The sequence below is a fragment of the Heptranchias perlo genome, chromosome 30 (assembly GCF_035084215.1).
Source record: "Heptranchias perlo isolate sHepPer1 chromosome 30, sHepPer1.hap1, whole genome shotgun sequence".
Classification (NCBI taxonomy): Eukaryota; Metazoa; Chordata; class Chondrichthyes; order Hexanchiformes; family Hexanchidae; genus Heptranchias; species Heptranchias perlo.
In genome coordinates, this window is record NC_090354.1 from 9,952,057 (window position 1) to 9,967,565 (window position 15,509).

At 45.2% G+C, this 15,509-nt stretch overlaps 1 protein-coding gene across 2 annotated transcripts in view; it reads left to right on the top strand.

Moving 5' to 3' along the window:
- LOC137299891 (NGFI-A-binding protein 1-like) overlaps positions 1 to 15,509 on the top strand; it is a 53,455-nt gene that overhangs the window by 12,939 nt on the left and 25,007 nt on the right. The gene's annotated exons all lie outside the window — the stretch shown is intronic.

A 15,509-nucleotide genomic window follows, 5' to 3' on the forward strand; every position in this document is an offset into this window, starting at 1 on the left:
GACATTTTGCTATGTTAAAGGCGCTATATAAATGCAAGTTGTTGTGTACTTTTTTAAAGATTGTCCAGTGGGTTTGTTGGAGTAGTTTTTAAAAAAAAAAATTGGCAGACACTTGCAAAGCTCATACAAGGATTTTACTGTATTCAGCAAGTCTAACATGCGGTTCTAATACTAATATGTAATATTAAATATTACTGTACAAGCCTTTCAAAATTCACTAGTTTGCCCAGTGGGCACTGCACCATGCAGAGTAGGGCACCTGCAGGTTTGATCCCTAGTCTGTGCCGAGCTGGTTAATCTCGGCTTGCAATGTACTATTTTTCCAATTGGCCTCAGGTCCCTGGGCAAGGGTGCAGAAAAATCAGCCAAGGTTCCCAGCCTTGGTGACTATCCAGAATAATTCATAGTATGTGGAGTGTTTTGGGACACCTCTGAGAGTCCTGATGGGGTATTTTGTCCGCGTGAGAAGCTCTTTCTTATTTTTCCCCCGGGCCGGGTACTGGAGGGCTGCTGCCACTCATGGATCCAGCAGGAGTCTAAAGGAGAAAAGGGGAGAAAATTGGAAAACGATCACTTTTCTCGTACACCCAAGTCAAGTCTAATTTATTTTTGTGCTGCCATCAGAGTTTCAGTGAAAATATTCTGAATCTCCTGGATGTATAGTCCCTGGGTGACAGGATTAATTAGCTACGCTGTGTTACACTAGAATTATTATTTTATTTTAAAAAAGCAACATAAACATTCTGCTGTTTCACCCAAAGCATGTAGACAGTAATTGTTAGCAAGAAAGAACTTGCATTTATATAGAGCCTTTCACGACCTCAGGATGTCCCAAAGCGCTTCACAGCCAATGAAGTACTTCTTGAAGTGTAGTCACTGTTGTAATGTAGGAAACGTGGCAGCCAATTTGCGCACAGCAAGGTCCCACAAACAGCAATGAGGTAAATGACCGGATGGTCACTAGGTCCCAGCACCCAGTGTTGGGACACTTGCTCTTCCCTGGGCGAGAATGTGCCATGATGTGTTTGGCTTTGTTGTTTCAATAAACTCACTGAAACTCATTTCAGGAGCATTGTGAAATGCACATGGCTGGTGTGGGTTTGTGTGTGGCACACTCAGCAGTTTCAGGGTTAATGCTGCAGCAGTTTAAAGGAAGTCAGGAGGTGGCAGCGGTAATTTATTTCACTTCAAATAAACGCTTTAAGTAATGATTTACTGCAGTGTCACCGCCCCTCTCCTAACTTCAGAGGGGATGTCCAATGACGCAGCTGCAACCCGGCGTGAAAGGATGTCACATCTAGGGTGAAAACCAGTACTTTTCTCTCCCTTTGGCTTCTACGCTTTTGTGAGGAAGAGAAAAGAAACGGAGAGACTTGTGTGCAATTTAGATCCTCAGGCTGTTAGCAGAATCTTTACTATACGTTTGAATCAGCCATTTTGAAACCCGGCCCCAAAGCTGAGAAAGGCTCGAGACAATGAGTGAAAACAGACCCAAGAAAATGAGTCACAACATCCTGGAGAATTTCCACACAGTCCTCAGCCCTGATTATCCTGTGTTGTACCAAGTGCATTGAGAAACACTCTTAATATGTGCCTATTTTCTGTGTATATTCACAGCATAGTCCCAGAATTGAAATGACTTCTTTCCCTTTCTTCTTTTGAAAGTCTTCTACTGTCCTTCTCTTTACCTACCTCCCTCCCCCCCCCCCCCAAAAAAAAAATGACACCCCTCTTCAAGGCTCCGGTTTCGTTATTTCACCCAAATGGACATTTTTCATCTCCCGAGTTTACACGGTGAATATTTTCAGGCTATTTGAACATGGAAGAGATCACAGATTGGGCTGATCCTGTCGTCAGCCACTGTCTACACACAGGGATCACTGGAAAGTAATCAGGAGTTGGAAATCTGTCAGATCTTTTCCCCCTTCAATATCCCAGAGGTACTGAATGAGGTCAGTTGAGAGCAGCTAACCATCTTGGTCTATACAGCTCAGTAATACACATGATGGTGCGTTACACATTGAGCCATCTGGGGGAGTTGCTCCCTGTAACCAATGTGTGTTTGGTGTTCTCTTTGGATTCAGACCCATCAAGTCTCAACTATTTGCAGTGTCAGCCACTGTAACCTCCTTCAGAGTCCCACTCCATTTGTGTTAATGGATTTACAATCTACGTCACCTTTTTTAAAAAAAACTTTCTGTTTTGCAATAGTTTGACCTTGCCAAGGCTGTAGGAAATCAAACAAACAACCCTTTTCCAGTCCTTTACCAAAGGCTTTCTTGATCCAACTGTTAGGGAGTTGCCTTGGTTGATCTGTCCTCTAATCTCCTCATTCTCTCTCTCCCTGGGAAAGCTCCGAACAATTTTCTGATCTCAAAAACAGATTATCTGATCCCTAAAAATTGACTATCTGATCCTTAAAAACAGATTATCTGGTCTTATCTCATTGCTGTTTGTTGTAATGTCGGAAACATGGCAGCCAATTTGCGCACAGCGAGGTCCAACAGTGACTACACTTAAAAAAAGTACATCATTGGCTGTAAAGCACTTCACCCTCACGTTATACATTTCAAAATACTCTTTCCAGACACAAACCAAGTTTCATAGAATCATAGAAGATTTATAGCACAGAAGGAGGCCATTCGGCCCATCGTAACCGCGCCGGCTGTGAAACGAGCCACCCAGCCTATTCCCACTTTCCCGCATTTGGTCCATAGCCCTGCAGGTCACGGCTCTTCAGGTGCACATCCAGGTGTTTTTTAAATGAGTTGAGGGTTTCTGCCTCTACCACCCTCTCAGGCAGTGAGTTCCAGACTCCCACCACCCTCTGGGTAAAAACATTTTTCCTCATTTCCGCTCTAATCCTTCTACCAGTCATTTTAAATCTACGCCCCCCCCCCCCCCCGGTTATTGACCCTTCTACTAAGGGAAATAGGTCCTTCTATCCACTCTATCTAGGCCCCTCATAATTTTGTACTCTTCAATCAAATCACCCCTCAGCCTCCTCTGTTCCAAGGAAAACAACTCCAGCCTATCCAATCTGTCATCATAGCTAAAATTCTCCAGTCCTGGCAACATCCTCGTAAATCTCCTCTGCACCCTCTCTAGTGCAATTACATCCTTCCTGTAATGTGGTGACCAGAACTGTGTGCAGTACTCAAGCTGTGGCCTAACTAGTGTTCTATACAGTTCAGGTATAACATCCCTGCTTTTATATTCTATGCCCCGGCTAATAAAGGAAAGCATTCCATAGGCCTTCTTAACCACCTTATCTACTTGTCTTGCTACCTTCAGGGATCTGTGGACATGCACTCCAAGGTCCCTCACTTCCTCTACACCTCTCAGTATCCTCCCATTTATTGTGTATTCCCTTGCCTTGTTTGCGCTCCCCAAATGCATTACCTCACACTTGTCTGGATTTAACTCCATTTGCCACTTTTCTGCCCATCTGACCAGTCCATTGGTATCTTCCTACAGCTTTCCTCCTCACTATCAACCACACGACCTATCTTTGTGTCATCCGCAAAATTCTTAATCATGCCCCCTATGTTTAAATCCAAATCGTTAATGTATATCACAAAAAGCAAAGAACCTAGTACTGAGCCCTGTGGCATAGTGGTTATGTTACTGGACTAGTAATCCAGAGGCCTGGACTAAAATCCAGAGTCATGAGTTCAAATCCCGCCACGGCAGCTGGCGAATTTAAATTAAATTCAATTAATTAAATAAAATCTGGAATTAAAATACTAGTATCAGTAATGATGGCTATGAAACTACCGGATTGTCGTAAAAACCCATCTGGTTCACTAATGCCCTTTAGGGAAGGAAACCTGCCGTCCTTACCCGGTCTGGCCTATATGTGACTCCAGACCCACAGCAATGTGGTTGATTCTTAATTGCCCTCTGAAATGGCCTAGCAAGCCACTCAGTTGTAAAATCTCGCTACGAAAAGTCATAATAAGAATAAAACCGGACGGGCCACCCGGCATCGGACCACTAGGCACCGGACACGACAACGGCAAAACACCAAGCCCAGTCGACCCTGCAAGGTCCTCCTTACTAACATCTGGGGACTTGTGCCAAAATTGGGAGAGCTGTCCCACAGACTAGTCAAGCAACAGCCTGACATAGCCATACTCACGGAATCATACCTTTCAGCCAACGTCCCAGACTCTTCCATCACCATCCCTGGGTATGTCCTGTCCCACCGGCAGGACAGACCCACCAGAGGTGGCGGTACAGTGATATACAGTCAGGAGGGAGTAGCCCTGGGAGTCCTCAACATTGACTCTGGACCCCATGAAATCTCATGGCATCAGGTCAAACATGGGCAAGGAAACCTCCTGCTGATTACCACCTACCGTCCTACCTCAGCTGATGAATCAGTCCTCCTCCATGTTGAGCACCACGTGGAGGAAGTACTGAGGGTAGCAAGGGCACAAAATGTACTCTGGGTGGGGGACTTCAATGTCCATCACCAAGAGTGGCTCGGTAGCACCACTACTGACCGAGCTGGCCGAGTCCTGAAGGACATAGCTGCTAGATTGGGCCTGCGGCAGGTGGTGAGCGAACCAACACGAGGGAAAAACTTACTTGACCTCGTCCTCACCAATCTACCTGTCGCAAATGCATTTGTCCATGACAGTATTGGTAGGAGTGACCACCGCACAGTCCTCGTGGAGATGAAGTCCCGTCTTCGCACTGAGGACACCATCCAACGTGTTGTGTGGCACTACCACCGTGCTAAATGGGATAGATTCAGAACAGATCGAGCAGCTCAAAACTGGGCATCCATGAGGCGCTGTGGGCCATCAGCAGCAGCAGAATTGTATTCCAGCACAATCTGTAACCTCATGGCCCGGCATATTCCTCACTCTACCATTACTAACAAGCCAGGGGATCAACCCTGGTTCAATGAGGAGTGTAGAAGAGCATGCCAGGAGCAGCACCAGGCGTACCTAAAAATGAGGTGCCAACCTGGTGAAGCTACAGCTCAGGACTACATGCATGCTAAACAGTGGAAGCAACATGCTATAGACAGAGCTAAGCAATTCCACAACCAACGGATCAGATCAAAGCTCTGCAGTCCTGCCACATCCAGTCGTGAATGGTGGTGGACAATTAAACAACTAACGGGAGGAGGCGGCTTTGCAAACATCCCCATCCTCAATGATGGCGGAGTCCAGCACGTGAGTGCAAAAGACAAGGCTGAAGCGTTTGCAACCATCTTCAGCCAGAAGTGCCGAGTGGATGATCCATCTCGGCCTCCTCCCGATATCCCCACCATCACAGAAGCCAGTCTTCGGCCAATTCGATTCACTCCACGTGATATCAAGAAACGGCTGAGTGCACTGGATACAGCAAAGGCTATGGGGCCCGACAACATCCCAGCTGTAGTGCTGAAGACTTGTGCTCCAGAACTAGCTGCGCCTCTAGCCAAGCTGTTCCAGTACAGCTACAACACTGGCATCTACCCGACAATGTGGAAAATTGCCCAGGTATGTCCTGTCCACAAAAAGCAGGACAAATCCAATCCGGCCAATTACCGCCCCATCAGTCTACTCTCAATCATCAGCAAAGTGATGGAAGGTGTCGTCGACAGTGCTATCAAGCGGCACTTACTCACCAATAACCTGCTCACCGATGCTCAGTTTGGGTTCCGCCAGGACCACTCGGCTCCAGACCTCATTACAGCGTTGGTCCAAACATGGACAAAAGAGCTGAATTCCAGAGGTGAGGTGAGAGTGACTGCCCTTGACATCAAGGCAGCATTTAACCGAGTGTGGCACCAAGGAGCCCTAGTAAAATTGAAGTCAATGGAAATCAGGGGGAAAACTCTCCGGTGGCTGGAGTCATACCTAGCACAAAGGAAGATGGTAGTGGTTGTTGGAGGCCAATCATCTCAGCCCCAGGGCATTGCTGCAGGAGTTCCTCAGGGTAGTGTCCTAGGCCCAACCATCTTCAGCTGCTTCATCAATGACCTTCCCTCCATCATAAGGTCAGAAATGGGGATGTTCGCTGATGACTGCACAGTGTTCAGTTCCATTCGCAACCCCTCAAATAATGAAGCAGTCCGAGCCCGCATGCAGCAAGACCTGGACAACATCCAGGCTTGGGCTCATAAGTGGCAAGTAACATTCGCGCCAGATAAGTGCCAGGCAATGACCATCTCCAACAAGAGACAGTCTAACCACCTCCCCCTGACATTCAACGGCATTACCATCACCGAATCCCCCACCATCAACATCCTGGGGGTCACCATTGACCAGAAACTTAATTGGACCAGCCATATAAATACTGAGGCTACGAGAGCAGGTCAGAGGCTGGGTATTCTGCGGCGAGTGACTCACCTCCTGACTCCCCAAAGCCTTTCCACCATCTACAAGGCACAAGTCAGGAGTGTGATGGAATACTCTCCACTTGCTTGGATGAGTGCAGCTCCAACAACACTCAAGAAGCTCGACACCATCCAAGATAAAGCAGCCCGCTTGATTGGCACCCAATCCACCACACTAAACATTCACTCCCTTCACCACCGGCGCACTGTGGCTGCAGTGTGTACCATCCACAGGATGCACTGCAGCAACTCGCCAAGGCTTCTTCGACAGCACCTCCCAAACCCGCGACCTCTACCACCTAGAAGGACAAGAGCAGCAGGCGCATGGGAACAACACCACCTGCACGTTCCCCTCCAAGTCACACACCATCCCGACTTGGAAATATATCGCCGTTCCTTCATTGTCGCTGGGTCAAAATCCTGGAACTCCCTTCCTAACAGCACTGTGGGAGAACCTTCACCACACGGACTGCAGTGGTTCAAGAAGGCGGCTCACCACCACCTTCTCAAGGGCAATTAGGGATGGGCAATAAATGCTGGCCTCGCCAGCGACGCCCACATCCCGTGAACGAATAAAAAAAAAACCCCACTGGAAACAGTTTTCCAGTCGCAAAAACACCCGTCGACCATTATCCTTTGCTTCCTGCCACTGAGCTAATTTTGGATCCAATTTGCCACTTTCCCTTGGATTCCATGGGCCTTTACTTTTTTGACCAATCTGCCACGTGGGACCTTGTCAAAAGTCTTGCTAAAATCCATGTAGACTACATCAATTGCGCTACCCTCATCGATCCTCCTTGTCACCTCCTCGAAAAATTCAATCAAGTTAGTCAGACACAACCTCCCCTTAACAAATCCGTGCTGACTGTCCTTGATCAGTCCATGCCTTTCTAAGTGAAAGTTTATCCTGTCCCTTAGAATTGATTCCAATAATTTGCCCACCACCGAGGTTAGGCTGACTGGCCTGTAATTACTCGGTCTATCCTTTGTTCCCTTTTTAAACAACGGTGCAACGTTAGCAGTCCTCCAGTCCTCCGGCACAACGCCTGTATCCAGTGAAGTTTGGAAAATGATTGTTAAAGCCTCCGCTATTTCCTCCTTGGCTTCTTTTAACAGCCAGGGATACATTTCATCCGGCCCTGGTGATTTATCCACTTTCAAAGCTGCTAATCCCCTTAATACTTCCTCTCTCACTATGTTTATCCCATCTAATATTTCACACCCCTCCTCCTCCTTCAATCCCTGCATCATTCCTCTCCTTTGTGAAGACAGATGCAAAGTATTCATTAAGAACCATACCCACATCTTCTGCCTCCACACATAGTTTACTTTTTCGGTCTCTAATAGGCCCTACTCTTTCCTTAGTTATCCTTTTGCTCTCAATGTATTTATAAAACATCTTTGGGTTTTCTTTGATTTTACCTGCTAATATTTTTTTATGCCCTCTCTTTGCTTTCCTAATTTCCTTTTTAACTTCACCCCTGCACTTTGTATACTCCTCTAAGCTTTCCGTAGTATTGAGTTCCCGGTGTCTATCATGGGCTTTCTTTTTCTGCCTTATCTTGACACCCAGGGGGCTCTAGATTTGGTAGCCCCTCCCTTTTTCTTTGTGGGAACATGTTTACCCTGAACCCCTTGAATCACCCCTTTGAATGTCTCCCACTGCTCTGACACTGATTTACCTTCAAGTAGCTGTTTCCAGTTTACTTTTGCTAAATCACTTCTCAGTTTAGTAAAATTGGCCTTTCCCCAATTGAAAACTTTAACTCCTGCTCTGTCTTTGTCCCTTTCCATAACAATGCTAAAACTAACTGTATTATGATCACTACCACAAAATGCTCTCCCTCAGGGCTTGATGGCCGGCGCGGACACGATGGGCCGAAGGGCCTCTATCCGTGCTGTATAACTCTATGATTCTGCTACTTCTTCCACCTGCCCCTCTTCATTTCCTAGAACTAAATCCAGAACTGCCCCCCCCTCAGTTTGGAAGAGCACAATCTATAATTGTATTACTGGGTGTTTTACAAATGAATGTAGTGTGATCATTTCAGACACTCGCCTTTTGGAAAGAAAGACTTGCATTTAGATCACATATCTCAGAACGATCTCAACTGAGTGAGGAGGAATCATTGGAGAAACTTGGGGTTTGCGAGCTTGAAAGGAGGTGACTGTTATTTTCAAGATGTTTGACACGAATGGGCTGTGATGAAAGAGTTTTTGTCTTGTATTCATTAGGAAAAATTTCTGTCTTTTTTTCCTAAATTATAACAGTGACTACACTTCAAAAGTACTTCATTGGCTGTAAAGCACTTTGGGACGTCCTGAGGTCATGAAAGGCGTTACATGGATGCGAGTTCTCCTTCTTTAAAAATTTTGCCAGGGTTAAAATGGAAGTTATCTTTTGTCAACAAATTTCAGATGGAGATCAGAGTCAGGCCCTCTACGGGAAAACAGGCCAGACAGTTGGATCTGGAACTGAGGCAGATAAGGGGAACTCGTTGGTTCTGCGACCAATAACTGGCTGGACAATCAGACTCTGTGGCCATGGGAGGTTTCTGTCCCTTTCGCTACTTTCATATTGGGATCGTTTTAATTTAGATTCCGGAGGCTGGGGTCTGTGAGCTGGTTGCGAGTTTACCCTGCTAAATCTGGCTCCCTCATCTCAGCGGTACACTGTTAGTCCATGAAAACCTGGGCCTGTGAGTCCACTGCTGGGGATAAGGGAGCCGGATTTAATACTGCAAACAACAGGAGGTGGTTCGTGTATGCCGGTATCCTGAAATCTGAATTGAAACGGGGCCAATATAAAAGCAGCTATTATCTGTGTGAACATCTTTCCCCAGAAATTAATTAAGTCAAAAGTTGTTTTGATGGTTAGGATTGGCTGTTTGATATGTTAATATATGTAGGTTAACAGCCCAGGGAACAGACACATTCAATTACTCCAATTGCTGACCTATTAAAATGAGATGATTGTGGAATGACAATATCCCAATGCTGCCACCTTTTTCACAAGGTGTGAGTCATGTTGTATTCTCAGGTGGTCTGTAGACTTCAAAGGCATGGCAGTAACTGAAGCTGAAATGCCTGGAGAATAAATAAAATCAAGCTGCGTGAATTTAGCACTTCAGGAATAAATCCAGCAATGCGACATTTGAAGTTTTATCAGCTTCATACAATCAGAACTGAAAAGAAGAAAGAACTTGCATTTAAATAGTGCCGTTCACGACCTCAGGACGTCCCAAAGCACTTTACAGCCAATGATGTACTTTTTTTGAAGTGTAGTCACTGTTGTAATGTAGGAAACGCGGCAGCCAATTTGCGCACAGCAAGGTCCAACAAACAGCAATGAGATAACGACCAGATAATCCGGTTTTTAGTGATGGTGGTTGAGGGATAAATATTGGCCAGGACACCGGGGAGAACTCCCCCGCTCTACGTCGAAATAGTGCCATGGGATCTTTTACGCGCACCAGAGAGGACAGACAGGGCCTCGGTTTAATGTCTCATCCGAAAGACGGCACCTCTGAGATTTCACTTAGCCAGACTTAGTTGTTGCCTTCATCTGACAGGCTAATCAGATCACAGAAAAGTGACGGGTGGCAAAAAAAATGACAATTGGAAGGATTCTATTTTTTTGAATATGGATTTTATGAAATGACCTTCATTGATTACTGTTTGGCTGGAACATCACCAGAGAAGAAAATGTTCTGTGTTTCCCGTGTGGAAAGAAAGCATTCTTACTGCAGGGTCTAAGTGAATCCCTGTTTAACTGTTGGAGGCCATTACAGTGCCATGACCAGGTTTGTTCAATGTATTGGTACCAATTCACTATAGGAAAAATAGCCAATACACTTCAATGTGTGATGTTAGTAATTAATCATGTCACTACCACCATCAGGGATAGATCAGTAATCCACAGTACTTCTTCACCCTCATGTTGTGCAGTTCAAAATACTCTATCCAGTCGCAACCCGAGTTTGGAACAGCACAATCTATAATTGTATTACTGGGTGTTTTACAAATGAACGTAGTGTGATCATTTCAGACACTTGCCTTTTGGAAAGAAAGACTTGTATTTAGATCACATATCTCAGAAAGGTCTCTGAATAGTTCACATTTGGCTTTGTTGAAACCCTTTGTGACAGCACTGCATTAATCTTCCAGCTGGTAGCCTTGGTTTGTTTGTGATTTCTGCTTTCTGAAATCCTGACGCTCCCAATGGGAATATTTTTTTTTCCTTTTTACTTGTGTTGTTGTGGACAATCGGAGAGTCTTCCTTTGATGATGTACAGGGACAAAATAAATCTTAGGAACAGGGAACCCCCCCCCCCCACCTCAGTTGGCCCAACAAGCCCATTTATCTCACCCCCTCCTTCCATCATTATCCATCTATTCCCTTTTTCTCCAGAAACACCTCCCATATTTGTATTACCAGGTCAGCGGGCACTCTTGTACTCTGGTTATAGTGGAAACACCGGTGGTGGACCTGGACTGTATACTGACCCAGACTAGTTCAAATGTCAGTTTTTGAAAAAGTCCCTTTTGGCAAGGAGGTGCACTGAAACTAGCCTCTCAGAGTCAATCAGATGCCGTATAGACCTAGAGCTAAAATGGGATCACGAGCTGCCTGTGCAGGCCATCGTCAGAGGAGTGAGAGCATTTCTCAGGAGTGGACTTGTTTTGTTTTCCCTGGCATTACAACCCGCCTGAGTATCTGTTCCTCACTGATTGTGTGGGGGCTAAGTTTCAGTGTCTCTCTGTACTCCTACACGCCCGAGTGTCAGTTCCTTACTCACTCTATGTGGGGGCTAAGTTTCAGTGCCTCTCTGTACTCCTACACACCTGAGTGTCTTTTCACAAGATCATAAAATACTTATAGATTAGGATGACCATTCGGCCCATCTTAATTCATCCGACGGAGAACCTTCAGCACGCCCAACCACTCCCCCCCCCCCCCGCCACTGCTACATCTAATTGTGTCTTGAATGTTTCCAGGGTTCTCACCCCCACCACTGTGCTAGGAAGTCCATTCCAAGTGTTGATCACCGTGTGAGAAAGAATCTCCTGATATCAGTCCTAAAGTTACCTTTTACCAAGTCCCATTACCCTACTCCCACAGTTTAATTTAAAGTTGTATTCCGGATTTACCTTTTCCATACCATTTAATATCTTATATATTTCTAGAAGACCACCTCTCAGACACCTCCTTTTCTAGGTTGAAAAGCCCAAGTCTATCCATACTTTTGTCTGAACTCAGGCCCCTGACACTAGAGACCAGTCTCGTGACTCTTTCCTTTATTGACTCTGTGTGAGGCTAGTTTTAGTGTCTTACTTCACTGAATCTATATGAGGCTGCTTTTAGTGTATCTCTACCAGCCAGTGCATCTGTTTCTCACACTACAGGGTAGAAATGACTGTTTTGTGATGTAATCCATAGTTGCCAGCCTTCTATGTTTTGGGTGTGTGGAGATGTTCTCCTTTCAGTTCAATGGGGGCTGTTGTTGACGGAGTAACATCTATCATATTTAACGTGGCTGCACTTTGGTGTTTCAGTGCACTGTACCCAGCAGACTACTGGCTGGGATCTCCGATCCCTTGTGCGGTGATTTATGGTAGTGTCTTAGCAGCCACCTCTTTAGGCTTTGTAAGGGGTTTGATGGCAAGTCATCTGCTCATCCCAGCAATTGCTGAGTGGAATGGGAAGACCTAAAGATTTTGTTCTAGACCTCGGTTTCAACATAGATTAAAAGCTGCGGGGAATAGATCGAGCAACTGGGTATTTCTGCAATGTCATGAAAGGTGACCTTTGTTTTTGTTAGTTGTTTTAAAAATTATTGCCACAGTATGTTTTTTTTTTGTAGAAAGTGGTTAGGGATTGTCCTATCAGGAGTAAAGGAGTTTTGCGTATTAATGTACAATGAACACTTCAAGGGAAATGTCAAATCACTTCAGAATTATGGTAAATGCACCAAAAGGTGTCAAAATTCAAAATTTCCTGCTCCTGGACTCCCTCCCCCCCGGAAAGAAAATTTGCACCATCAGTGCATACTCCCCACTGTCAAAATTTCTAAATCCACTACTGCAAAAATTGCACTTTTGCACACTGCAGGGTTTTTTTTGCACTGTAATACAACTGACGGAATAGTGCGGATTGCTGCAGCTTGTTATGATGAGCTCATGTCCCACTGCACTGTCATTGTAATTCTTATCATATGTCGTGTGCGAAGCCATTGGATTTCATTCTTCACCGAGAAATGAATTGTAGAATGTAATCCTGGAATCTAATGTAATAAAAAGGAATTTAACATATTCCATCACCATTTAAGCAGTGGCCTCAATTATGGTGCTTAATTCAGGGCTGTGTTTCAGTTAGACATTGTTCTTCTAGTTATCAGCTTTTTTTTTGGCCCGTCAGCTTCTTTGAAGCTGTTTGGCAGCTTTTCTGAGTTTTGGTTTTTAGTAACCAATCTAATGTTTAATGGGTTAGTATCAAATCCCTCTCTCTGCTATTTTAATAGTGCCGTTAACCTGTATCTGTTGATAGCTAATGTTCTATTAAAATAGTGGAGAGAGAAATCTCATACATTATAACATGTCTGACATTAATTTCTACCTTTATATCCCACTCTGTTCCTTTCCACCCCCTCCACTGTATTTCTACTGTTGGATCCTGCTCAACCCAGTCCCTTTCTCTCTCTCACGTTTTTCACTGTTTCTGTTCCTTTGTCTCTGGGTCACTTGTTCTCCGTTCCTCTTTGAGTTTACAATCTCTAAAGGCACTAGCCCATCTGCCAAACCTTCCTGTTATTGAGACCAAGTTCAAACAAAGGAACACATTAGGGAAAAAAAAAGGCGGCCTTGTTAAACAAGAGATGTGATTCAGCATTCCCAGAGAGTGCATCTTGGGAAATTGTGCGCGCATCAATTGTGATTGGTGTGGGATTTGTAGGATCACCTCTACTTTCACAGATCAACTGCATGCCTGTGTACTGACAAAGGATAGTGAGTGTGGCACAGCGTAAAACCCCATGACTCCGCAATTTTGACTTTACGAGCACTCACTAAAGTTACGAGCTGCTGAAAAGAAACTGCACCCCCCCCTCCACCTTAGAAAGATCTGCTTTTGTTTTCCAAAGACTTTCCGGTTTTATTTACAGGTGGTATTAACTTTTGCCAAATGGCAGATTTCAAGTTTGCAAAAGTGTTCCAGTCTGGTATGTGCTGGGGGGGGGGGGCGGAGAGGACAATGGAATGGGGAGAGGGAGATGCTATCTTTAGCTTAATTACAGTTTGGTTTAAATGACCCAGGGGGGTGGGTGTGAACGTGAGAATGCCCATTTTTTTCAGTCAGATAAGATTCACTGTTTTGGGTAACATTGGGTAGATAAATTCCAAACACTGGACACTTGTGAAAATGTTTCTCTGGTCCAAACCCCCCCCAGGACACTGCTGATCTTAACTTAACTACCTGCTCTATCTTGAACTATCTTGAAACATTTACCTGAGGAAGGAGAAAATCTCCGAAAGCTTGTGAATTTAAAATAAAATTGCTGGACTATAACTTGGTGTTGTAAAATTGTTTACAATTGTCAACCCCAGTCCATCACCGGCATCTCCACATCATGCTCTAATCTCAGCCACAGTGACCCTTTCAGCTGTGTAAATGTTGTTTGTCTTGCTGTATTAACACTCTTCTGGATTGGGACATCGTTTGAAGTGGGAGCCGAGGCAGTGAGCTTTCCAAGCTATTTGACCGCGGAAGGCATCAAAGCTGAATCTGCCTCTGTGCTCATCTGACGTCCACACATGTGCACACTCCAGCGGGATTCACTGGACAAAGATCAGGAGCAGGGAATTAGGCTGATTTTTCCCTCTTCCCGACGATGGGGGCACTGATAGCCTCCCGAGTCCCTGACTGAAATTAGCTAACACAGCACAGACCAGATATTGAACCTGTGCTCCTCATGGTCTGTCAGGGCCTGTTCTACACTGAGTGGTGTATTCACCAATGAGCCATTGAGGGCGCTTGATTAATTTCGTTTTAAAGACAGACTCCTCTACAACCCCTCTCCCTTCGTTTTTATAACCAAAAGCCAGAAAGGTGCCAGGAAATACCGACAAGGACAGGCGCAGAGTAAAGGTACAGGATCAGGATTGATGCTGCTGGCAATTCACCAGCAGAGGACAGTACCTTCATACACTTTAAAGACATTTTTACGTTTATGCTACGTTACAAGGAGAGCAGCACCCAAGAGGAGACCTGCAACTTCCGAGTGCAGCTCTCCCAGCTTTTCTTTACTTACCTGCGTCAGCCCCAACGGGCCCGGAAAGAACCCTGCTCTTTATTCAGACCCTTGTCCTGCATGTTATTGGAGGTGTAAAATTCACATTCTTTATATTGTTAGTGCGCCATTGGTAATGGAATCACTGAGTACCTGTCACCAACAGCACACAACTGATAAGAAAGAACTAACTTGCATTTATATGGCGCCTTTCACGACCTCAGGATGTCCCAAAGCGCTTCACAGCCAAGGAAGTACTTGTGAAGTGTGGTCATTGTTGTAATGTAGGGAAACGAGGCAGCCAAATTGTGCACAGCAAGATCCCACAAACATCAATGAGATAAACGACCAATTAAACTGATTTAGCGCTGTTGGTTGAGAGATAAATATTGGCCAGGACACTGGCGAGAACGCCCCTGCTCGTCTTCAAATAGTGCCATGGGATCTTTTATGTCCACCTGAGAAGACAGATGGGGCCTCGGTTTAACGTCTCATCCAAAAGACGGCACCTCTGATGGTGCAGCACTCCCTCTACTGCACCGGAGTGGCAGTCGAGATTATGTGCTCAAGTCTCTGGAACGGGAATTAAACTTACAACCTTCTGACTCCGAGGCAAGAGTGCTACCGCTGAGCCAAGGCTAGCACCTGTTAAAGGTGAATATCGGGTAACTGGGAGTAAACGGTGCATTTCTCACTGTCAGGTGTGTGGTGAAAATCACAGGTTGCTCCCAGAATTGCAGCCAACTTGAAACCATAAACCACAGATCTGCGTGCCTTAACACACCTCTGACTAAATATTTATTTCCGAATCTGATTTTTAGGCCATTATGTTACAGGTGTGCATGAAAAGAAGGTTGGCTTATGACTGTGTTTAACGCCATAAAATG